Genomic DNA, 26,635 nt, shown 5'->3' with positions numbered 1-26,635 from the left:
CTTCAATTGTACTCAGATTCTACATACAAGGGAGTCCGCAGGGGGTTGGCTGGAGGGGCTGTAAGGCAAGGATGATAAAAAATTACGCAAAATAGGGAAAAAAGTTATGGAAGATTTACTCTCATATAAAAAATTATTCAGTATAATTCAAATTTTTGTGAATAACTATGGATTTTTGAAATTTCTTTCGAAAAAAATTAATTTTTGAATTTTTTTCGTACAAATTTAATTTTTTGCGAATAACTGGATTTTTGAATAATTTATTTTTTGCGTAAAAATTTAATTTTTCGAAAACTTTTTTGAAACTGGATTTTTTTTTTCGTACAAATTTAATTTTTTGGGAATAACTGTGGATATTTGAGTTGCTTTTTTTCAAAAAAATTAATTTTGAAATTTTTTGAAAAATTTTTTTTTTCCCAATAACTAAAAAAATTTTTTTCTAAAAAAATTGATGTTTTGAAATTTTTTGTTGTATTATGCATTTTTAAATCAATTTACAAGAAAGATAGACATAATACATAATTTAGTGGGAGAAGTTATCACCACGACGACTAATTAAATAATGAACAAAAAAACAAAAAAAGTACACGCCACCAGTATTTGTTACTTTTCAAATATTTAAAGGTAGTATTTTTCAATACAAACTACACCACTCTAATTATTATAAATTACTTTGGTGCAAAATTTTATTCGCAACTTATCTTATTTTATTTACAGTTGAGGATTATGAGTTGATTAGGTAATTAGTCATTGGTAATTTTGCAAAGATCTTAAAAATGTTGGGTTATCCGGAATAAATCAGGTTTTAATTACCTATTTGGAATTCTTACATGAAACCAGATCTGATGGCATCAATTTCCAGCATAATTATCTATGGAGTTATTTGCGTTTAAAGAATTTTGCAAATTATGAAAATGAAGACTTATTTTTTTGTACATTAGAAATCGAAGCAATTAACGGAGTATTATAAATTGCAGCATTACATACAAACTCAGTAGTTAAATTGCAATAAGTTTAATTTTATAAAATATTTTGTGTAATGATTTTTGGCAATATTTGTTTTGGGGGGTGGCAAATATACGTTGTCTTTTTGCATGGCCTTTACACTAACAAATGTTTTAAGAATTTGAAAAAATCTAAGATTTCTACAATCAATTTTGTTCCAGATGTCCTTATTTTTATCGGTCCATCAAAATAGTTACAAAGCAATAATCCATTATTTTCTAATTACTAAAAAATAAACAAAGGTTTATATTTATATTAGTGTTGGGTTTGGTCTGAAAACCTAGATCGTTATGATTTTGAGTGGACCGAACTAATTCGGTCTTAAAGAAGTTTGGTGTGGAGCAGTCTCAAAATAAATAAAAAAATCGATCTCATTTTACAATTATATAGATGATTGTTTGATGACTTCACGTGTGTTTCAAAATTGTGAACATCGACTTACAATAACCTCATGAATTCATGTGTTGCAAAAATCATATTTGTAAAACTTATAATGAGGACAGAGCAAGCAGCAAATCCTTATACAATTTGAAAACAATTAAATTTCGGTCTACTGTCTAGACCAAAACATTGGTTCAAATCAGTCTAAAAAAATTACTGAAGGGAGACCTGGAACTTTTTTTGTGTCTTGGCCCAAAAATAAAAACTAATATTTACGTCCACGGAAAGTCCTGTTAAATTAACTTTATATGACATAATTATATGTAAGGCTTCCTAGATATTATGTTGAAACTCTAGTTGGATCAAAACTCGATCAAAGCAAACAGTTTTGAATAAAATTACAATTTTTTAAACCACAATGGAAGGCAGGAGAGAGGTTATCATCAAGGAGTACCTGAAGGGCAAATCTGGAACAAACCATCTTGAGTATATCTGTGGACTTTTGAATTTTTTTTCAAAAAATTTAATTTTTGGATTTAAAAAAAAAAAAAAAAAAATCCAATACAGGTTGGTTCTGACTTTGTTTTCCTTTGCATTTTGAGGAGAAGAAGAAGAAGAGAAGTTAGGTTAAACACACTCACTCTTCTTACACAACTTACCTCTTTCTTCTCCTCTTCCAATGATACTTGTACCATTATTTTTATCATTATTATTACATTATCCCACCAGGACCGACCACGACTTATTCTCCCCAGTGCATACTGTATTAGTTACTACTATAACCTACCACGAATAAATATATACATATTTATTTTTTAAAAGAGAAAAGACTTGTGTTTGACATATTATTAACATAAAAAGATTTTCTCCCTAAATTCCAACGAAGATATCTTAGATATTGTCTTAGAGATAGAGAGAGAGAAAAAGAGCATGATGTAATTTTGTAATACATGTACAGGTGCCTCTCTAGTTTTGGAAACAAGACAAATCCGTGTTATATCAGAGGCAGGGTTTTTGGACTTTTTTTTTTGAAAAATAATCCAAATATTAAAATTTTTAGAAAAAAATAATGAATAAAAATGTTCAAATATTAGATTTTAATCCACAGCTATTCCCAAAAATTTAATTTTTGGGAAAAAATTTCAAAAATCCATAGCTTTCACAGAAAGTCACATTTTTTGTACAAGAAATCAAACTTTAGATTATCTATGGTAAACGTTTAAATGATAGAGGAGAAGAAGAAAGAGGTATGAGAAGAGTTTAAGTTATTTTCTTTTTCTCAACAAAATGCAAGGGAGAACAAAGTCAGAGCCAACCTGTATACACACGTATGTGTATAAAAGACCACCAAACTTGAGAGTAGAAGAAGAGAAGAAGACAACCACCACCATGGTAGTAGTAGTGCATCAAACAGGGTGATTGATTTTGGATTTATTTATTGTACAAGTTGCGATTTTGTACAAGTTGTAACTTGTTTGTCTTAAGTTTATTATTTAATTTTATTTGGATATATTCAAATTACTGGGTTAGGATGTGCTTATGAGTAATATAACTGTGGGCATTTGAACTCTATAATATGGCACAAAATGACCTTGATTATTCATGGAATATTCAATTGTTAAAGGATCCACATCCCAAGTGGTATAAATCCATCATTTAAAAATATTCATCTCATTTTTTGGTTGGAACTTGTACACAACATTTATATGTAACAAGGGTTCGACGGAAAGGCTAGCTTGATAGCCAGTGGCTATTAAAAATCAGCAGGACTAGAGTAGGGTCCCTGCAACAAGCCCATTTGGCTGTATAATGCCACACCTTAAATACCCCATATACTTTTCCCGTTTTGTTATCATGAAAACATTGAAAACAAACATGTACTATGGGTGATTTTTAAGTAAAATACATTTTTAAGAGACAAATTTCCCAATATTTCACTTCCTGTGAATCAAAAACCAACAGATCTATTTAACAAACTCCATAATGTGCTTTGTCTCCTAATTTCTGACTGTACAAAATTGCATTGTAAAAGAGTTTCCTTTCGAATTTAAGCCTATCAAATATCTCTATAAATATACCATGTACATCCGTAGTTTATATTTTGTGGTATTATTTTTCACAGGGCTAGCAAATAATATATATATATATAAAATAACTAGCACTTTTTGGAAGTGGATAATTTTAATGACCGTATGACGTTTAATGTATACAATACATACACACAAAATATGATGTCACAGATTGTGGGTACAAACCAGTTCGATAACCCATAGGCAGAGTTTAAAATGTAAAATACTAGGAGTGCCAAAAGTGTGAAATTTGTTAGACTAAATTGTGTTTATTTATACACTAATTATACAAACCTGGACATTCGCAAGAATTTTTTTTTTGTTATTTTATTTTTGTTTTTTTAGAAGAGACAAAAAAAGTTTTGGACAATCCACTGGGGACGTCTCTAGTAATGTTCATATAATAAAATCGAAAGGGTCCTGAGTGGGGAGGGAAGTAAATTCCTCCTATGCGCGAACTGCGAAAGTGAGGAAGCGCAAAGGGTTTTTCAAAAACAGTAAAAGAACTGGTTTTGACAAATGAACCAGACTGTGTGCCGTTAATTTGTACTGAACCATGAGAAGTTAACATTGCATATAAAAATAAGACCTCCTGAAAATATATCTTGTTAAAAGAAACTGTAATAACAAATGTCTTTTCTATACAAAAAAGATCAAGATTTTTTTTTTTAATATATACTAGTCAGAAACATTCGGGCAATTTTGAAGCATATTGCCTCAATACATAGGACATAGGTACAATTTAAAAAAAAAGAAGATAATTAGGTTAAGAAAGAACCGGATCTCCAGCCTAATGAAAAAAACGGGAAGAAAATCCGATAAGAACTGTTAAAATATACGTGGGGATCTCTAAATAACCCTTACCCCCCAATGAAAATATATCGAAAAAGGAGGATTTTCTACGAATAAAAGAAAGAAATTGAGTCAAGACTGAAGCAAAATAAATCAAAGGAGGAAATGATGTTATGTTGCCGTCAAAACAATATCAATATATAATGGTTTTTATCAAAATCGAGTGTGGATTAAATTTCTATTCTTCAACGACAAATGATTGGTATTCACCTTTTAGGTGGGCTGTTAATTCCACTTAAAGTATCCAAAATTGATAGTCATAATAAAAGAATGAGAAATTGATAGATTGTATTTGAAGGGAGCCATAAAAAAGTTAGTACATAGTTACTTGGTCTGTCAACACAAAAGCCAGATAGATTTATTTTTCTAAAAAAAAATTACTTCTATTTCATCTTAAAAATTTTCCTCCAGAAGAAAAAACACAATTTCCTCCATTTAGCAGGGGATCCAGCCCCTCCAATCCACCCCTTTCGTGCACCCTGAATATTCTTCAATTTCTATCAACAAAATAACTCATAGGAACCCTTTGACCCGTCACAAATTCCACATAAAATAGACAAAATCACCACAACAAAATAATGACACATTGACAGGTTATATTTGAACGTCCATATTGGGGCCAAATTCAGTCTTGTAAATAAAATAAAGGTTTTAAACTATAGCTTAAAGTCCCGGGTATCTGAAGTCCCCCCATAAATTTGGATATAAAGCATATGTATGACTCAAATAGCCTATGAGTTATTTAGTTGTATATATTAAGTAAAAAAATTAATTGGGATTTTCTCATTTTCATACATTTTGTTCAAGATTGTTTTTATGTTGACAGACCACATATTTACTACTATTATGAAATGAACCAACAACGAACGACAACCAACACCGGCATAAGAAGAAGAAGAAGTGTGCTTTGCTATGCTATAATAATAATAATAATAATATACTTTCTTTATCTCTTGCGCAAAGAGGGGGGGGGAATATATATATAATAATAATAATAAAATAATCTGGCAACCAAAGCGACCATCTCGGAAAAAAATCTTATTGATTATTCCCCCCCATGATTACTATTATGAAAAATAGTGACATCTACTGATAAAAAAATTAAAAAATCACATTTCCATCAACAAAAATTAATTTAATAACCCAAAAAGTGACCCAAAAGTGTCCTTTCTATGACAAGAAGAAAAAGAAGCGCCGTGTTTACAATAAAAAAGGGAAGAAGGAGCTCTAAGATAGTAAAAAAAATATATGTGAATGTGTTAGTGAAAATAGTCTTAGCAGAGGCGTCTTGAGGGTTACAATTTTTCTTTGTCAAACTAACAACCAGCTTGGTCGAATGACCTTTTTTCGAAGGGATATAAAAAAAAATGAACCTCTATTTTGCCTTAATTTTTTTTTATCCTGACAAAAAACATTTCAAATAGCAAGCAAAAAATCCCCTTGCTTTGGGGATGGGGTCTACAGCCCCCCTGTGGGCGGCCCTGTATGGTACCTGGAGAAAAAAGGCCACTCAATATCGTCAAAAATCACATTTCCATACACAAAAGCATTACTATTTTAAAAGTCCAATGATAACCCAAAAATCTCCCTAATATGGTTTTGTATTTACAAAATAAATAATTCTCTGAAATAAACTAATATGTAGGGTTGCAACTCTTGTGTAGGTTAGTTAGAAGACCCGTAAAGAACAAAGTGTATCTGTATATTTGTCTGAATGCATGAAAAATAGGGGCAGGGTGCACTGTATAATGTGATCCCTGATGTTTATCATATACCTCAAAATAGTACAGGGACATCCCCCGCCAACATCAAGGAATTTGTTCGTTCATCGAGAAAATATTATCGGATTGTAAGAAATTTTTTGAATGGAAAAATGGAGGAGAGCGTCTAAGTATTGAGTAAGTAGATACATGTGAGTGTGCTTATGGAAAACGGAAAGTAACCCAAGGAATTGTTGGGGAGTTATCTTTAATAATATTAAAGCAAAATTTGTAGGTTCGTTGACGCCTTATGACTCAAAGCACTAAGACTAGTTTGATCATTAAAAAAAAAAATCCTACTTGTGGTTGGAGTTGTATAAAATATGACTAAGAAAGAATGCGAGACTTTTTGTAGCAGCATTTTACCCCTTAATCTCTTATCATTATTACTTCATTCTTGAGAAGGGTACATGTAAGAATAAATTAGTATCTCGTACTTGTATTCACGAAAGACGGAAAGTAACAATCAGTTAGTTATAAGTGTAAGTCCTTGTTGGACTTGAAGTAGAATTGAGCATCGATGTGAGAGTAATTCCAGCCTATACGTCCTTGCTATATACGGGGTGGGATTTGGTTTTATTTCCTTCCTTTCACGGCTTCCTGCGGCTGATGTATCATACAATCAATAAACGGTAAAATACTCTTCCTCATAAAGTTCCTCAAATTGTCAGGATTATCAGGTTCACTTTCGTTTTTTTTTTTTTACATATTATACAACTAAGCTCATGATAGAACTGATAAATCAGTTCACGTACCAACTGTTCTTTGTCTGTCTTTCCTTAAAGTAAACTTAATCTCAAGATTTATTACAGGCTTAATAACGTGAGGGTCCTGCTAATTTCAAACAGCAGTCATAGGTGTCGGACATGGGGAAGAAGTCAAGCGAGTGCCATAAATATCGGGCGGGGATTAAGTGCACCCCCTCCAAACAACGATATTTGTTCTTACATCCCAAACCCAAACAGTTAAAGATCGACTTTAATAAAGAAACTAGATTCAAAATACATTCTTTAACTCAATCTCAATTATTATTCATTTTTTTTATTTGGCCTATACCAGAGTTTCTCACACCTTTTTTTTTTACTCAGATCTCCATTGGTCCTTAAAAATTTCTAGGGACTCCAGATTCTAATAGCTTATTATATTTCATATAAATAAACATCACTGAATAAATTTTTTGAACATAACCCCAGAAGATCTATTAAGGAAGAACCTTTAGGAATCTCGGATGTATATAACCCTAAAAACATGGTCAACACCAGTATATAGCTAGCTAGAGTATGTAGAGCTTGACGACGAAACAAAAGAGTCACTTCAAGCTTAGTTTTTTATAGTTACTTCTCTTGGGATAAACGTCTTTGACTACAAACTCCGGTCCAGTAACAAATATAAGGCAAGGCATTACACTATATTATTTTATCTCCGGGTATAAAGGTCTTTTAATCATTCTAACGTCAAATAAAGGAAATAATTTGATTGGTTAGCTATTTATTGTACCATGAGAGTCAATTAGAGTTGAATAAAATTTCTTTTCTTTGGAATTGCCGATTATTAATATAAAAACTACAAAGAAATGTGACGTAATATTATACCCCTTTTGTGAGCTGATACCTTCGCTCAGTCCTTTTTGCATCTTGTCGCCTCTATATACATATTTCTTTTTCTTTGCTATTAACCAATCTAAATTAATAGAATAAAGAGTGGAAAATCAGTGCTTAGGACATGTTAATTTTTGGTTTCTCCTTTTTTTAACATGCCCATTTGAGACTGGATTTTCATCACTGCTTATTATATAGATTATGGAGCACTAGATACAGTGAACTCGGTGACGTGTTCCTTCATATATTCACACCGAGAAAAAGACACACTTTGCTTTTTTGATATAGATTTTATAAATTACTATTAATTTCTTGGGATTTTTAGGGGGGAATCTGAGGATATTAAAACATTCTGAGTGGCATCCTTGCTTCGGACAAAATGTTTCGGATTTTTTAAAAACTGGATCGAACATTTTAATAGCGAGACAATAACACTACAATGAATATGTGAATAGGAAACAGTGTATAACATATTATAGAAGAAAACAAATCTTTAAATATACGAATAATAAAAGACCTATTTTGAAATGAGCTAAGTACATTATCATGTTTCAAATAATTACATATTTTATTTACCTATGTACATGTATGCACAATCCACGTACACTGTACAGGTTGTGAGGTGTCTCAATAACGCCATACACATAGAGAGGTACATATGATATTATGTAAAGAAGCTCGGATGTCATGGAAAAGTATCATCATGCATTCGTGGAAGTGGTAGTTATATTGGGCGCCTTGGTCCCATATTGACATACATATTAGTGTTGAGACTCCATCCGAAACTGATGTTGGGTACGGATCGGTCACAAGTGACGCAGAGCACAGTTGAAAATCGTGGACCAAAATTCCCTTTTTCAAAATATTTAAATTCTAAAATTATTTGATCCCCTCTTATGAAGTGGTCCATTAAAATCTGAGCACTCGGAATTTTAAGCTAGATATAATTTATTACTTAACAATAGAATTTCAACAAAATTAATACTATAAATAGATGTGTATCTAAACTCTGAAAATTATTAATATAACCGCCCTTAGCAGTAATGATGGCTTCCAGGCAGCGGAAAGAGGCATGCTACCCACTGCAGAGGTAGTCCTCTGTCATGGCGTCCAAGTACTGGCTGATAGTGGCTTTGAGAGCCTTGGTGTTTGGATTATGGATACTGTAGTCCTTTCCCTCGACGTGCACCCAAACGATATAGTCGAGGGGGTTGAAATCAGGGCTGTAGGGGGAGAGGCAAAAGTTTCAAAAAAGAGTTCAAAAGAACTCAAAAGAGTCTTGCAACGGAGGAGATGACTTTTTTTAATTTCTAGTGTCAAAAGTGGCATCTCCACCTTCATAAGGCTCTTTTTTGATAGCTCTCTGGACAGTTAGGGAAGAAACCCCAATATCTCTTGCAGGGGCCCTCATGGACATGAGAACATTGCCCTGGTATGTTTTCTTTAACTCATACGGATAAAGTTTGGCCATTTTTACAAAATCCCTCTGTGTTTAGGACTTGATGACGGTATAGTTCTGAAGACGTCCAACTGCTTGAAGTGCGCGAATGGAAATTCGTCGATCACGTTCATCTGTCATTTTTTCAACTTGTACGTAAGCTAGAGAGCTCAGATTTGTATTGCTTTGTAACTAATTGTTTATGCTTAAACATATCGAGATATTAGTTAATTTAAATCACTCAACCTTGATTAATTGTGTTGACTTAGTAATTGTACCCGGTATACAAAACGGGCAAGTGATTTATTGCGATATACTCGACAAAAGGAGCCAAGGGACATTTGGTTAATTGTGAGTTGTTGACGAAAATGTGATTTTGTAGAATCCTTTCAATGTGTTTAAACCTGTTATTATCTTGTTAAATAAACCCACATATTGCTTGGATCCGGATTGATTCTTTTGTACACCAAATTCTAATACATGACAGGTTTCAGGGGCGTTAGTACGAATATATTTGGAGGAAAAGGGGGAAGGGGCTTGATTTTTGGACATTAATTTTAAATTTTTTTCAAAAATTCACAGTTGTTTACAAAAAAAATTTTTAAAAATAAAATTCCAACAACTATTTTTTGAAAAAAAAAGAAAAATTTAAAAAATTAAAAATTTAGATATTCTAACCACTATTTTTTTATAATTTCAACGTCCAAAAAATTTCCAGAAAAATTAAATTCTTTGGAATTTTTTTTTGAGAATGGAAGCTCATCGGAGGGAGGCTAAAAAATTCAAATCTTAGTAGCATAGACTCAGTGATTTACATCAAGTATCACTATAACAGTGTAGCCTGTAATATAATCGAATGTGTATACATATAGGCTGTATACAGGTTCGATGATTTATGCACACAATTGCAATAGTTCATTACTACGAACTATTTATTATCTGTAAAATCAAAATATGTTTATGATATACATCAAGGAGCATATAAAAAATGCCCCCTAGACTGTTTTTCAGACATTCATACAAACAGACAAACTTTGCTTTGCTAATAAGATCTGTTAAGACTGATTGGTCTTGTTTATTTTCGAAATTCTAATAGATAATCTTTTCTTTATTAATAAGAGAGGATTGTACAACTAAAAAATATTTGACTCATATGGGAAAATGACGTCTTTAATCCAAATATTTACTCTCTCCCCGTAGTAATGGTATATACACATTTTTGAATAATTTGAACTCAAACTAACCCCTTGTACATTTTTAGGGTGTTTTTAATTGTATTTTGATGTGTTACCTGAGTAAGCCTTAGGAATTATTATCATACTGCCAGGGGCGTCCCCAAGGGGTTGGCTGGAGTCCCCTACAAATATTCAAAAAAATTAATTCCTTATTTTTTTTTTTGAATAGCCAAGATTTTTTGAATTTTTTTTTCAACAAATTTAATATTAGAAACTTTTTTTCGAAGAATATAAAATTGTAATTTTTTTCTCAAAAAAATTTTATATTAGAAACTTTTTTTCTAAAAAAAATATAATTTTTCTAAACAGTTTCAGATTTTTGAATTTTTTTTCCAAAATATTAATTTTGTTGTAAATAGCTGTGGGTTTTTGAATTTTTTTGCAAAATTAAAAAAAATTAATTTGTTGTGAGCAGTTGTAGATTTTTGGATTAAAAAAAAAAAAATCTAAAAAACAAGTTCTTGAAAAATTTAATCCTGCAGTAGCCTTTGACTGCATATATAGTAATAGTATATAGGTAGGTCAACATCCATAAAAAGAAAGATGATTGGGAGGTTGGGAGGGGGGATATTGACATTTTCAAAAAGTAAAAATAATTTCTTTTTGTGTTTTTTCTCTCTTCAACATTTAACTTTATTTTATTACATCAAAGAAAATATCTTTTCTATTTATAATATTCTTCATCGTTTCATCTTGAAATATTATTATGATGCTGTTCACTCTCATACATTTCCTTTTTTCTTTTTTCTCTTGAATGAGTCTCTTTAAAACAAATAAGCAAAATATTGAATCTAATTGAAATACAAATTCTCTTTGTCATGAAAAAATAAGGCAGACAGACAGAGTCATTCATGCGTCATTAGATCATCAAGTAGTAAACTACATTGGAACCAAGTTTATGGATCGATTAACTTCTGCATGAGTCTATGTAGGCTCCTTCAAGTACATACATAATATGTAGTAACATTAAGATATGAGTAACCAAATTTGGTTATATGCACCACACTAGTTAACGTCTATGTAGAGGCATAAAGGATTGAGCAAAGACTTTAGCTGACACAAAGGGGTACATAATATGTTATCATGTTTGTTTGTTTTTCTTCCATTAACAGCTTAAAAACTTCATTCATATAATAATCATCGTCAGTTCCAACTAGGAAAGTGTGATGTGGAACGTTTTCACGTGACGTCATCATTGTTGATGTTGCCCATTTTTGGGGGTCTAAAAAATCCAGTCTTATAACAATAAAATCCCCTTTTTATTCATATGAGGGGAAATAGGGGTCTATTGGATGTCAAAATGGGTGAACAAAATAAAAGGATTTGAAATATTTACCGTCTATCTAAAATCTATCCCTCTAATGCTGCTAGATTTAGAGGGATATAAAAAAATGTTACTTTATCGTTATACAGAGTGGTCCATTGAAATCTGAACACTTACAAATTCAATAATTAATTTAAGGTAAAATTGATCCATATTTCGATATATTAAAGCAAATACAATAAATTACAAAACAGAACAAACTTTAGCTCTCTATCTTACGTAAAAGTCGAGAAAATGACACGTGAACATGACCCAAGAATTTTCAATCGCATACACCGAGCAGTTAGGTGTCTCCAGGACCACCTTCGACGCCGTCAGCAAGTCAGAAACGTTGGGGAGAGAGAGAAGAGCTCTGTCAAAAAGGACAAATTGGATCCGAAGAAGTTAAGGAAGACAATTCAGGTCAATTCTGTCAAGTCCATGAGGTCCCATGTAAGAGATCTCGGGATTTCACACTAGGCTGTCGAGAGAGCTATCAAAAAGTTGGTGGAAAGAGCCTTGTGAGTGGTGGAGATACCATTTTTGACACCAGCAATGAAAAAAAAACTATCTCCTTCGTTTGGAAAATCGTTCAAACTTCTTTTTGACACTTTTGGCACCATACAACCCCGATGCCAATATCTTCAATTACACCTTTGGGGTGCATGTAGAGGGGAAGGCTCACAGTGTCCGTCATGCAAACACCGAGGCACTCAAGCTCCCTGTTAGCCAGTACTAGGACGTCATGACAAAGAAAAACATCTACATCGGATGTCAGGACTTCCGTAGCCTGGAAGCCATCCTTGCCGCTAAGGACGATTTCATTCATGATTAAGAGAGCTCTCACTTAAATCTATTTATAGTATTAATTTTGTTGAATTGATATTTGTAATTGATAAATTATATGTTGTTGAAGTTTCAATGATTAAGAGAGCTCAGACACACATTTGTTTTAAGTATTAATTTTGTTAAAATTATATCTCCAAATGATAAATTATATCTTGTGGACGTTGAAAATGATCAAAAGAGCTCAGAAAAACATTTATTAATAGTATTAGATGGTGAGATATTCAATGAAACAGACCATGCTTTTGTGGATTGCCCGTCTTTATCCATTGTAAAACAATTTGTCCTATTAAATGTAAAAGGTTTGATGGATGGAGATGAAAAGTTCCAGTAAGCAATTGTGCTGTTTGGACTTTCACGAAGGAAAAAAAGGAGCTTCACCCGAAACCAAAGCAATTGACTTTCCTCTGCTAAACTCAAAAGCTCTTATTGCGAAGAGGCTAACGTCATATGAATCGATTAAAGTGGAAGAAGTGAAGGGTATAATTTTGGCTGCATCTGCGAGATATGTGTCCTTATCGCTGAAATTCCAAACATAGGAACGGATACATGGTCGACAGCCTCAGAAGTGATCAAATTTATTCCATCTATGGGATCCAGCAAAGGAAGAGTTTTTAATAGAATAATCAAGAATTTTAGGAAAAACTTCTCATAGTAGTATATTTTTTCGTTTTAATTTTATGTATTACACATAATTTGTATATTTTAGTTCGTTTGAGTAAATTTGTTCAGGATGTATATTTATAGTAGATATGGTTCAACTCCAGGGCACTAAATTTAAACAACAATGTTTTTTAATGTATATGTACGTAATTTCCCTGGACTTTATTATTATCATCTTTTTTGTTTATATATATATTAATATGAAGGAACAGAATAAATAAATAAAAAAAAACGATAAATTATATATTGTTGAAGTTTAAAATTCAAAGTGTTCAGATTTTAATGGACCACTCGGTACAATCACATTTTCATATTGTAAAAAATAAATTAAGTCTTACAATGGAAAGAATAACCTACTTTTTTTTATTGTCTTATGTTTATCGATAACAAAAACAAAAGTTATAGGTATCAAGTAGTATTGAATTCTGGTATTAATTCTTTTTTATTTATTTTAAAGCCATTTCATCAAGATTCCTCGGAAATTTGTCCATTTTATGTAGTACATATCCTAATTATGGACCCTCAAGATGGTGTATCCTTTAATTATGAAGCAATTTATTACGGAAGTGAAAATAGTCGATTAGTCGGTCCTAGCTATCTTTTTATTTTCTTCACTCCTAGCTAGGAAAGAAGAAAATAAAAACAAAGAAAATACTGTCTGATAGCTTGATCGTATCGTATAATTAATTCTTATCTTGTCACACTGAAAGAGATTATGATGAAACTTCAACAACTGAAATGAGTTAGTTAGTAACCACGACATTTCAGCCGTTGTAGTTACCATTAAAGACCGTCCAAATTGTATTAGAACCAAACTAATTGAAACGATCCAATACTAAAGAATAGACAAATCAACAGCTGACGAAAAAAATCATGGAAATTATGGATGTCTTTTAAATAAATACCATTAGCAATCAGAAAATGAAAACAAAGAAGGAGATAAGTGCTGTATTTTGAGTTGAATTGAGGAAAATTCGTGTTGGAAAAATTTCCAAATTTGATGAAGTTCAAGTTTTTGCGAATTTCCACTTAATATGTAACGAGGTTTCCCCTATTTAATACATGATTGATCAAGGCTTCTTTGAATAAGAAAGGAATGTCATCTTTAGTTTTTGCAGATACTTTTGTTCATAGAAATTACAAAATGATACAAATATAATAATCCACACTCAATATTGAGAAAAATCATTTTTACTTGCTTTTGTGTTGACGAGTCACATATACTTTTCTTTCTTATAGAATACAGTCAAAGAATATATATACACGTCTAATTGCATAACTGTCGTTGAAGGGTCGTTAAACCATGGAATTCAATGTACATACAAAATGCATAAATATCATTATATTTATGTGGTTAAAAAAAATCAATAATTGCAAAGGTCTGTGAACATTAAATGGATATTTTAGAGGACAAAACTTATCCGTGTTACACTACTAACTTTGGCGTTAAAATATATTAAAAAGAGGTACAAGTTGATTGTTTGAAAGGGAATCCCAAAGACAAACAGATTTTAAGAAATAAAAAAAGACTCATAATGCATTTCAATCATTCGAAATGCATAAATTTACTAGAATAGACTTGGTAGAGCTCAAACCCTCCCCCTAAAATAAAATTGAGTTATGTATCTCAATTTGTTCTAAAGTAATGATCGATTATACTTTTTTTTAAATCTTTTGTGTTACCTTGACCTCTCAAAACTTAAAATCATCTTACTGTGAACATATATAGACTTTCTACCAAGTTTGATCAAAATTGATCCATAACTTTTGGCGTAATCGAATAAGTCATACAATATAAATTAATATATCTATAATTCTCATTTATGCAATCTTTTTCTACATTCGTTATTACCTTAGTTATTTAGAAAATAAGACGGTTCAAATCTTATAAATGTAAATGTTTTTTGACAAATAAATAATAAAATAATTACAATAAAACAAATTAGACATTTTGGGCCATATGTTTAGAAACCTCCTTGTAAACAACTAGCAAGAACCAAAAATGTGACCAACAAATTTTTTTTATTTGAATTGTCAACAATGTATACTTCTTAAATATATCAAAAAAATAAAGTATGCTGTCACAATGTTTAATATTTGATAGTTCAATTTTTATTTTATCAAAATTAGAAATAAATTTGCCTAATAAATGTCAATTTATGAAACATATATATCATGATGAGACCCAAATTGAAGTGTGATATTGGTGGAAATTTATCTTTCGTTATGTTCTATCAAATAAAACACAAGATAAAAATTGCATATTATATAGCAAATATTATGGCCCTTAAATAATTAAAAATATGGTGTACAATATTGTAGCCCGATCAAATGAATACTTAAAAATAATAAAACTATAATTTTGTACTCATAGTATCATGTTTGGAACAGTAGTAAAAAGAGGCCACAAAATGTCCGATTTTAAGCCAAGAATACCATTTTTCTTAAGATAAACGTCCTGTACCACGCCAAAAATGGTCGTAGATACCTGTTACTTTGCCAAAGTCAGTTTTGATTGTCCCCAGCAGAAAGTGTTTTTGTGCATGGCAAAAAAATATTAATCCAATTACATCTATATTAATAAAGTAAAGTTTGTCTGTCTGAATATATGACAACAAGTCACCGGGTATAGTCAATATTTATAGTTGTTCATTATGAACATATTTTGATCTAAGAAATAACAATGTTTCATATTAAGGAATTATTCTAGGGGTATGCACATAAAGTCGAACTTGTATAAAGAGTGTATTGTATACAGTGTTCCCTGATATAAATCATATAAATATTTTTGATAGAAGAAATTCGAATGTACCTAGTTGGATTAATGATATTTCGCAGGACTGTGCATGTATAAAAAGAGTTTTTTTTTGTTATTGGTCGCTTAAGTATATCATAATTAATGTTCATTTTCAGTATATGTTAAGATTTGAATGAAATATAAACGCTCCTATGTTAAAAATGAATTTTGTTTGTTTTTTACGGAGTTTTCTTAAGACTAAAGTGTTCATCAGTTATCCTAACATGAAAAAAAATCAAAATAACTTTCATTCTTGAGGAGAAACATAGTCTCATGAATTTATATAAGTATTATTGTATTGAGTAGTGATGTCCATGAAAAACAGAGAGTAACACTAAGGATTTCTTAGGGAGTTATCTTCTATTTTATTAGAGGAAAATTTGTTTTATAGCCGACACGTAATTACTCCAGGCAATCCCGTGTTCTACCACTAGTATATTACATAAGTGCATATATTCGTTAAAGTTGCTATGATACTACTAGATGTATCATTTAAAATACATCATCGAAGGAACTAGGGAATGAATATTATAAAAAGAATAATTGAAGGGTACTCTATGTAAGTAATTTGATTTGATATTATAATAGGTGGGGAAAAAGGGATTTCGTATATCTTGCCTCTTTTTAAGTATACCCTGTTCATAATTGATCATACGATAAGGTGTTGTAAAGGTGGGAGTGTAACCTACAAACACTTTTTGAACAGTATTGCGCTTGGCCAATTCAGTCGTGAACTATCGTGCGTCGATTATGGAGGTCTCAAAGGAAAAAAATCGCCATATTTTACATTTTTACTTCTCTGAAATGGAAAAATACGTCGATACGATATATACGGGGCCAATACTCTTCGGTTTTTTGTTGTGTTAGTGTAGTGGAGTTGAATGATGTGCCACACAATAGAAGGCCTGTTGTAGAAAATGTCGATAAATTATGGAAAATATGGAAATAGTCCGTCATGTTAGTAGCCTTAAGATGACCCAGGAGCGGAACATCGATCATAAAACCGTTTTGAACCATTTAAAGAAGACTGTATACAAAAAGAATTGGTGAATAGGTGAGGAATCGTGTTTCATAAAGATAACACCAGGCCAGGCTCACATCTTTGATGACGCACCAGAAGCTCAGATGAAAAGTTCTTATGTTCCCTAAAATACGGACCTGCCACCAAGTGACTATCACATGGTCCATTCTATGGCCAACACCCCTGGGGTAGCAAATTTGGCCTCAAAAGAGGCCTGTAAAAATTGGTTGTCAGACTTGTTTCCCAATAGGGACAAGGGCTTCTACGAAAAGGAAATTATGAACTTGGATTCTCGTTAGAAATATGTTATTGAACAGAACAGGGTATACTTTGGTTAAATTGGATGATTGTAACAAAGCATTGAATTAAAGCAAAAATACGAAATTACTTTTTTCCCACACTAATATATAAATAGTTACTTATACGTTAGTAGAAATCATCAATGCACAAATTAAATAAGAAAAAAAAACCCATACAGATGCACGAAATGAGTAGCTGATTGTACGAGTATAAAAAGGGATGCAAATATAATCAGCTAATAATATGATTTTTATTACTTGCACATTATACCCATATTAAAAAGTTTTATTTGTTGCGTAATAAATTTGTTAGATTACAATGTATTTTAAAAAAACGACGAAAAAAGTACATCATATGTAACCTATAAAATAGCATACATGTACATAGTAACCTCAATATCATGACCTGACAATGACCTATAAATTGTATTTATAGGGAAAATGTTTATGAGAGTTCAAATGAAAAAGGTTTGTCCCCATTTATCACTACTCGTCAATCAGAAACAGAGTTTATAAAATATTCATATTTCATGAATAAAAAAACGTGTCTATTGACGTCAGAGATTACGTCATACATCGAAGTCAAGTCATGTTAGTGGACTCTACTTGATATATTTATTAAACACAAGCAGGGACACCAGAACCTTTTTGGATTTGATTAATTTTTATCAATTAGTCTCGGGGTGTTCCTGCTACGTCTTGCATATCAGTCATTACGCTTATAAAGTTCGGTCCTTGATTAAGTTTCTCAACTTAATTTATTCTTTTTTTAATTAGTTCAAGTATTAATAGTCAGAAGGACCGACGGTCTTAAGAATTGGTCCCAAAGATTGATATGACCGGCCCTAAGTCTGTACTATACTGAATAAATAAGGACTGATACAACATTATTCTTGTATGACATATTTTGGCCTCCAATTACCTCCATAGGGTTATTTGGATCCACCTTATTCTTTTTAATTTAGTTCATTAATAAAAAAAAACCTGTTCATATATCTATTTCTAGGGTTTACTGAAGAAAAAAAAAGGACAAATATATAACGCAGTTAATTATTAATTTGTCAAATTTCATACAGATCGGCTTTGCTCACTTGTTAGTCTACTCTGAATAACGCTTTTATTAAATCTTACAGAAACTTCAGTAAAAGAAGAATAATAAAAAAATGAATAAAATACTTAACACCAAGGCCGAGTAAAAGTCCTTGTCATCTCTATAGTGTCCCCCCCTCTTTGTCTTATTTATGGAATTTTAAAAGGAAGTCACATAGAAGGTAGGTTATGTGGTTTGTCTACATAAAAACAATCTTGGACACAAAAAAAGGGAGAATATCAAAATGTATTTTTTAACTTCATATAGCTGTATACATACACCCATATTTCATTAACATATTATACTAAATTTTAGACTTTTTATTCAAATTTGTAGGATGAATTATGATACATAATAATTTTAGCTATATTTTATAAGCCTTATTTGATTTAAAAGGCTTAATTTAGCTCCGATACGGTATTTCAAATAAAATCTGCAAATTTGGGTGCCTCCAAAGGGTTAGTAATAATAATGTGTTGATAGAAATGGATGATAATTTGTCTATGAATACGAACATAAGATACACTCAATTTTGAGAAAAATCATTCTAGCTTTATTTTTTGTTGACGGGTCAAAGGAAGTAATTTTACAAAAATATCCGTATTTACTATTGACATTTCTTAAAACTTTCTTAAACTATTCTATATTTTTGAAATTATATATATATATATAGAAACTTTTCTTGTCTCGTATAACTGCATTGAATAAATTGAACATATATTTTTTCAAATAATAATACCTAGAATATGTCATACAACTAATGGCGGAATCACACTGGCATATAAATGTAAAAATCCTGTCCAAACATTCTAGCTCGTAACTAAGGATGCCATTTTTGTAAAGAAAAAAAGAGTGCAAGGGGAAGGCGATACTTATGATATTAATGAATAAAGACCCTTGTTACTATCAACCTCTCATATAATTTAGGTGGGAGAAAATGAATTACTGCTATAAATAGAAGAACCTTCTACTATTAAAATAACTCGCTATAGGTGGACAAAATATTTCCAGAGAAAGTTCGTCGACTTTAAAGTTAATTTTCCTGTATATTCCGTCAAACATATAGATAACAGCTTGCAATCCTAAGCAGCTTTCTGTTGTTTGGAACAGTATTTTTTTATTTTGTAAAGCTATCCTAATCATTCTTTCATTTTTGGTGAGATGATATCTAAGTGAAAAATGTAACCACGAGTGCCTGTACTCATAAACGACGGAGAGTTAAGAATAAGATTTCTTGAGGAGTTATAAATTGAGATGTGGAAATTGTCTAAATCATCGTGAGTGTAAATCAAAAAGAAAAATATATATGTTATCCACTTTGATACACGACATATATACTGAATTGAATTTTCAAAATAATTATTTCGCCTACTATCTTTCAGGTTATCAAATTATACTTTTTTTTTTAAATGGATTCTCATTATGATCTCACCCATTTGTACATCCGTAGCTATAAGTCTCTGTTGGAATAGAAGTATAATTGACTCAATAACGGAGTATTTTTGCCTATGTCCTTGATAGATGTGAGATTTTTATTTATTTATTTTCTCTCATAGCTGAAACGTCATGCCTATTAGCGTTGTGTAGGTCCTTTATTATTCAGTCAAGTCTTAGGACTGTTGGTCCTTGCAATTTTTCATAAAAATATCGATGATTTATTAAGCCAAATAAGACATATGAAATATGTATTAAGATTATTGCACATATCTTACAAAAAAATATGATTTTTCTCATTATAATACGCACATACTACATTGTTGACTAGTTATATGTATAATATTTTTATAACAGAATAATTAAAAGAAGGAAAAACACTCATTGACGTCACGAGGTATCGATTTTACCTTCTTTAAGGACCAACAAGTGGGACTGGACTGGATGGAACCGGACTAAACCACGGTCCTAAATAAGGATCCACACAACATTAATTACTATTGTTGGGGTTCGGTCTGAAAATCCTCGACTGGTCTGAAATTGTTATGATTTTTAGTTGACTGACCTAATTCAAATATAAATTCAGTTTTCATCGTTCCCCCCCAAAAAAAAAAAAAAAAAAAAAACCCACTGATCTAGACTGATTCTATAGATGAATTGTTGATGATGTCATCATGTCTGTTTGCAACAACAACGTCATACCAGATTAAGTGTGTTGAATTTATTATATTTGCATGACTCACAAATCAAGGATAAGGGAGAAAAACAGTCCATCCATTGAGATCGAAAAAATCGATCCACAATTTGAAAATGATGTAACTTTGGTTTACGCTCTAAACCGATGTACAAATCAATTTATAAAAAATTGCTTAAAATCCATCTTGGACTGAGCCTCAACACTATTAATGACAATTATTCTTTCTCTCCTCCAAAACATCCTTGAAATTTTAATGGTAACCACCTTAATATCCGTTTTTGTTTTTATTTACATACTAAAAAAGCTAAAGATTTGCAACCCTACCTATAATCAGGGACGTCTGCAGGAATATATATATGTTACTGTTTTTGGATTTTTTTCCCAAAAAAAAAAAAAATTTTTTTGTTTACTTTTTTGAAACAAACTTCACAAATCCATAGTTTTAAACAGAAACAAAAAAAAATCAAATATTAAATTTCTTTAGTAAAAAAATTTCAAAAATCCATTAGTAGTTACAAAAAAATGTCTAATTTTAAATTTTTTCAAATAAAATCTGGAATATTATTTTTTTTGGAAAAATATTTGAAAAATCCACAGTTGTTAACAAAAAATTTAATATTTTGGAAAATAATTCAAATATTAAATTGTTTGAAAAAAAAAACTTTCTTCCCTACTTTTGCAGTAAAAATTTTTCCTCTACCACGCCTCCGACCCACCCCCTGCAGATGCCCCTGATAATCTACCTTTTTGAAACAAATTGGTGTACTACATAACAAAATTCCTGTATGCCTAACTTCCAAATTCCATTAGACAATCTGAATAAGTCAACTTTGACAGATGATGTGTACAATAATCTAAGTTATTGTTCCAATACATTTGTAGAGAATATAAGAACAATCAAAATATCAACAAAGAGCATTATTTTGTTAATATAATAATACTGTAATTATAGAAATACTTTTACATAAATCCTCAACACGTGTATGACATATACCTTCCTTCAAACGAAACTTCGATAACTGCAGTAGTAGAGTTACGGATAAGAATTGTTGAATGTTAAAGGATATTTTGGCTTAATATATATATATATAAATAAATAACGTTCTAGTACGAATAATCAATCATGTCTAATGATAATTACAACGGATAAATGATTAACAATTTTTCTACTGGATTCGTTGCCGTGTTTATTTATTTCTGTTTTTCTTATAATACTGATTTGATTACTTACTTTGTCTCGGTTCGAATTAATTGCATATTGAAATTTTGTTGGTGTATACCTTGGAATTTTGGGCATGACTCGAACATTTTTCCAATAGAAAAGAACCATCTAGTGCGTTTTATTGTAAAAAAACAAAAAATAATAGTGACCTATAAATCTCATTTATTTATATATTAAGGCAAAATATCATACTGCGAAATGGTTTAAAGCAAAATGGCCTGAGACAAAATAGTTTACAATTACCTAGCGACTATATTTGGAACAGTATTACAATATGGCTAATTTTTATCCAAAAATAACTTTTTTAAAATAAAAATACCTTCTACCATGCCAAATATGGACTGTAAGGCCTCAATCTTTGCCTAAGTAATTTATTTGATGGTCTTCAACAGAAAAGATCTTTGTGCTAAACAATAAGCATCAGGATATCATTGTTATTGGGGGACCTGATTTAAGTTCTCAATTTAAAAAAATTAAATTAAGAGATGTAAAAATTCTCGAAATCTTTGCGAGCGTAAATCAAGACTACAAGTAGTTAATGATAACTTTGAGATACGAAATATTTGATGAAAGAGATGATTATATAAATTTCTTGCTCGCTATGTTCAAATTAAGGAGAAATGATAATTAAATTAGGGACTAATATCTTGGAGGTTACTAACATATACTATTTTAATGTATGCTCACGAAGATTTCGACAAATTCCACATCTTTAATGATTAAAAATGTGAAAATGACCCAAATCCTTGTGAGCAAACAATGTAAAAAAATATAAATTGGTAATCTTCAAGATATAAGTGTTCTTATGAATTATAATTTCTCCCTATTTTATAAATGCAAATGTAATTTATCTCTGACTGCAGATATATGTATCAAAGTTGCCAAAATATACTTTGCTTTTGGGCTTTTGGATTCACACCCACAAAGATTTGCACAATTTTCACATCTCTACTAATGTTTTTATTCTAGGGATGCACATTTGAAATTTAGCATACTTGGGCAATATGACTATCCAAATTTAGAAATATACGGACTTGGATACGAATACAATCGTCAAATCTAGATTGACATTTCAATATTCACATAGAATCGACCTTGTCTCATAAACAATTTTTTTATTTCATAAATAACTTGAAAACTTTTCGTATTACTCTGTATTTATAGAGTATTTTTTACTAATTTTAGGGATTCAAAGTTGATCATTATACTTCATAAAATGGATATCTTTCCAACAAATCTTTTTTACCTAACTTCATCAAATGCCATTAAGAATTTAAAAAAACCTAAAACCTGCATTGCCGATGATTTTTAAAGTGACATTTGTATTAAATCAGAGTAATATTTACTAAGAAGCAATTTGAAATGTCTAAGTTTGTACATTCTTTTTGATCGATTAGTAATGAGAAAAGTCGGATTGTAATAGAAAAATATCTTATTATTTCCATAGTAATAGTTAATTTATTGTCTACTATATAAAAATAAGATTTTAACGGACATATCGATGGTTAAAAATTACAAATATTAGTGTGATTGCCTATATGTTATCGTAAAAGATTAATACTTAATGTTAATACCTTAAAAAAAGGAAATTCAGACTGTTTAAATATATTTATCAGATCCATTTTACTGTAATTATTGGAAAACACCCTCATACATATTGAAAAAAGTGAGTTTCCAAACTTAGTTATGTAATGTAAATATTTGAGTTAGGACAATTAACTACAAATATTTATAATAAAATCAGGGATTAGAGGGAAATTTTTTAATTGAAAATCATGTTTATATGGGTTGGTTACATGTTTGAATTCCACCACACTTTAAATATTGACGTCAATATCTGTTTTTCTTGCCCGGTAGTTTGTATAATACATTAAATTAAAAATTCTAGTAATAGTGACGTCATCGACTATGAGTGGCTGCGTGTTTTGTCAAAATCTGCCTGTCCTGTCCAACAGTCGGCACAATATATCAGATTGAAAATTCTAGTAAGGCCGATTACATGGTGGTCTAACCTTGTATTTTTATTAACCTTGATCAAACTCACTTAATTAGAAGAAGAAAAAAAAACTAAGGAAAAATGTCTAATTTTATGGAAATATGTCTAAATTTTAGTTAAGAACAAAGTAAATATATTTTTTTTGTTGAAGAATCGTGTTTAAGATGCACTTCGATAATATACAAAATGAAGATAAAAGTAAGATTTTCGAAAAAACTCTTTGCTCTGAAACGGATTTGACTGTATTTCTGAAATGCAATGAATGTATTTGTATTTGTTTTTATAAAAAAAAATTATTTTTTAAACAAATAAGGAGAATATCCATAAATTTGGCTATAGGGATGTGAATACCATGATTTAGGAATAAATAGTTCTGGCCCATTAATAAGGCTTATAGAAAAATCCTTGACAATTTGACAGAATATTGTTGTATTATTAATAAATACTAAATTTTGACATATAAAATTTTAGGAAAATGACAAAAAACACAAATCGGACACAAAACTTTTTTTAAAGTTTGACCTTAAAAAAATTTCAGACAAGATTATAATCCTTTGAACCAATTAGAAATACTTAAAATTTTATAAAGTAAGACACAATTTTGAATAAAGAAATATATTAATTTCAAAATTGTTACAGCAATTGCTCAAAAAACAGTTTTTTCTCTGGACAAATGAGACAAATTTTAGTCAACCGGATATATCATTCCATACACCGTTAATACACACATTAATTGCGCTTGATATGGACCACTGTGGAGTTAGAAAAGTATACAAACTAAAAATGTGCCCCCGTCAACACAAAAGCAAGTTAGAATGATTTTTATGAATATTGAGTCTGGATTATATTTTTATTCTTTTACGTCAAATTATCGTCAATTTCACTCAATAAATGATTAGCCCTTTTGATGCGTCTCAAATTACACTAAGAGGGGCCAATATTGATCCTCACAATAAATGAATGAGAAATTGATAGTTTTTTAGGCTATATAAATCTCTCAAATCAAAATAAGATTCTAAACTTAAGTTGAAACTCTTGAGCATCTTTCTGCATCCCACAAATTTGAATAAAACGCCTATAATTGAGTCAAATATGTCTATGAAAAAAAAATATATATATTGGGATTTTTATTTTTTTCCTTTACTTGATCTTTGTTCAAGATTGTTTTCATGTTGACACACTACAAATACAGAATTTAAATTAATGCGGAATATACTGAAGAGGCTTCTATGTAGAGCAAGTGAACCCTATCTAATCTTTTTAAACATATCAGATCAAAAGGGGTTCAAATCCTTATATAAATATACTTTGGTTTAATAATTCAAAATCCAAGCATTAATCAAATTATCAACAAGGCATTGTGACACAATAAACAACAAAAACAATGATGACAACTACAAAAACAATAATATGCTTTCACTTGTTGCTGCTGAGGATATTATTTTCTCTTTCTTTCCTTCGTTCTTTTTATTTTTCAAAGGATATTATTGAATCATCATAGGTATAAATGTACATGGAGTGGTTTCCCATTCTTCATTATTTGTTTCAAGGAGAGAAAAAATACCAAGTTGTTGAAGGAAAATCAACCCTTTGGGAGCTTCACAACTCTATTCCTGTTGTTTCTTCAGCTGCTTACAACTGATACAGCACCAATTTCTATTAGGACATAACGTGAACGTTACCGTCAACTTTAATGGCCATCATTTTCCCTTTTGTTCCTCCTTTTAGAAAAATGAAGGCAAGAAAAATATATGTAATTTTTTTGAAAATGGCCACCTCGTATGCCAGATTAAAATTATTATTTTTATTTTTAAACAGCAGCAGCAGTAATAGAAGAAGAAGAAGTCCCTTTCTTCCCTCTCTCTCTCTCAGTGTTTATTATTTTTTCTCCCACTAGGGGAAAATTGATTATGAGCGCGGGCGGGAGCGTGTTTATTAGAAATAAATAGAATCTCCGGTAATAACAACATACTATACACACAGAAAATAATACTTACTCTGACTAAATGTAATGTTTTACGGAGAAAAGGTTATTTATTTCTAATCAAATCTTCATTTTTCCTGTTTTGTATTTATTTATTATAACACAGAGCCTCTTTTATAGAGAATCATATTAATATAGGAGTAGTAAATATATATTGTCGCATATATTAAAAATACTAATACTACTATAGAAGCACTACAACATATGGAACTACGTCACCACCTGTTAAGGGTTGAAAATACACTAAAGTAGCGGTAATGATCTTCTTTTTCTATTCTTCTTCTCTTTTTTTTTAAGCGCGCACACGCAATTGGAAGTGGGCACTTTTGAGCGAGGCGAGCTTTCTTCTTTTTCTTTTATGATGGTAGAGGGCCCCCTTTTTTTTACGATCAAGTAAGAACGTAATCAATAAAAAGGAAGAAGGGAGAGAGGGAAAGAGAGAGGCTTTCTATTGCAGAAAATAAAAAGGAAAAAAGGGAGAAGAAAATAAAGGAGAAACCAGATTAGTATCATTATTCTTCGGAGAGAAACCCACTCACCTTCTCCCTCAACCATAAGTGTAATCTTCTTATGAATTTATTGAAAGGGATTTTATCATTGAGTAGGTACATACTATTATACAATACATAAGACGGCTTTCTTCATGTTTGCTCTAGTTGTTGTTTCGTATCGAGTAAAAAACCCAATCAAAAACTCAGCAACTACTTACTGCAGAGCATCACCCAACCTCAACTTCACTAAAATTAAGGAGGAGAGAAGAAACCAAATATGGTATAGTTAGAGCTGTATAAAATATGACTTGGACCGTGTGCAATCCTTAACAAGGTTTTTTTATTTCCCAATGCTTGTATCATAATTATTGAATAAAAAACATCTAAGCATAGAGTCATCACTAGTTCGTGTGCTTATAAATGACGGAGATTAACACTAATTGTATCACAACTA

The 26,635-nt window shown here is 30.7% G+C and overlaps 1 protein-coding gene across 2 annotated transcripts in view; it reads right to left on the bottom strand.

Annotated features, from left to right (window-relative positions):
• LOC121132662 (uncharacterized) overlaps window positions 1-25,935 on the bottom strand; it is a 57,848-nt gene extending 31,913 nt beyond the window's left edge. For both annotated transcript variants that reach the window (XM_040728088.2, XM_040728089.2), the window contains exon 1: window positions 25,704-25,935. The gene's annotated coding sequence lies outside the window, so the exon portion shown is untranslated. The remainder of the gene's footprint in view (window positions 1-25,703) is intronic.
• Window positions 25,936-26,635: the final 700 nt, after the last annotated feature.

Source organism: Lepeophtheirus salmonis, chromosome 2 (genome assembly GCF_016086655.4).
Source record: "Lepeophtheirus salmonis chromosome 2, UVic_Lsal_1.4, whole genome shotgun sequence".
NCBI classification, from domain to species: Eukaryota; Metazoa; Arthropoda; class Copepoda; order Siphonostomatoida; family Caligidae; genus Lepeophtheirus; species Lepeophtheirus salmonis.
Note: the sequence above shows the minus strand (reverse complement) of the source record. Positions and strands in the feature narration are given on the sequence as shown.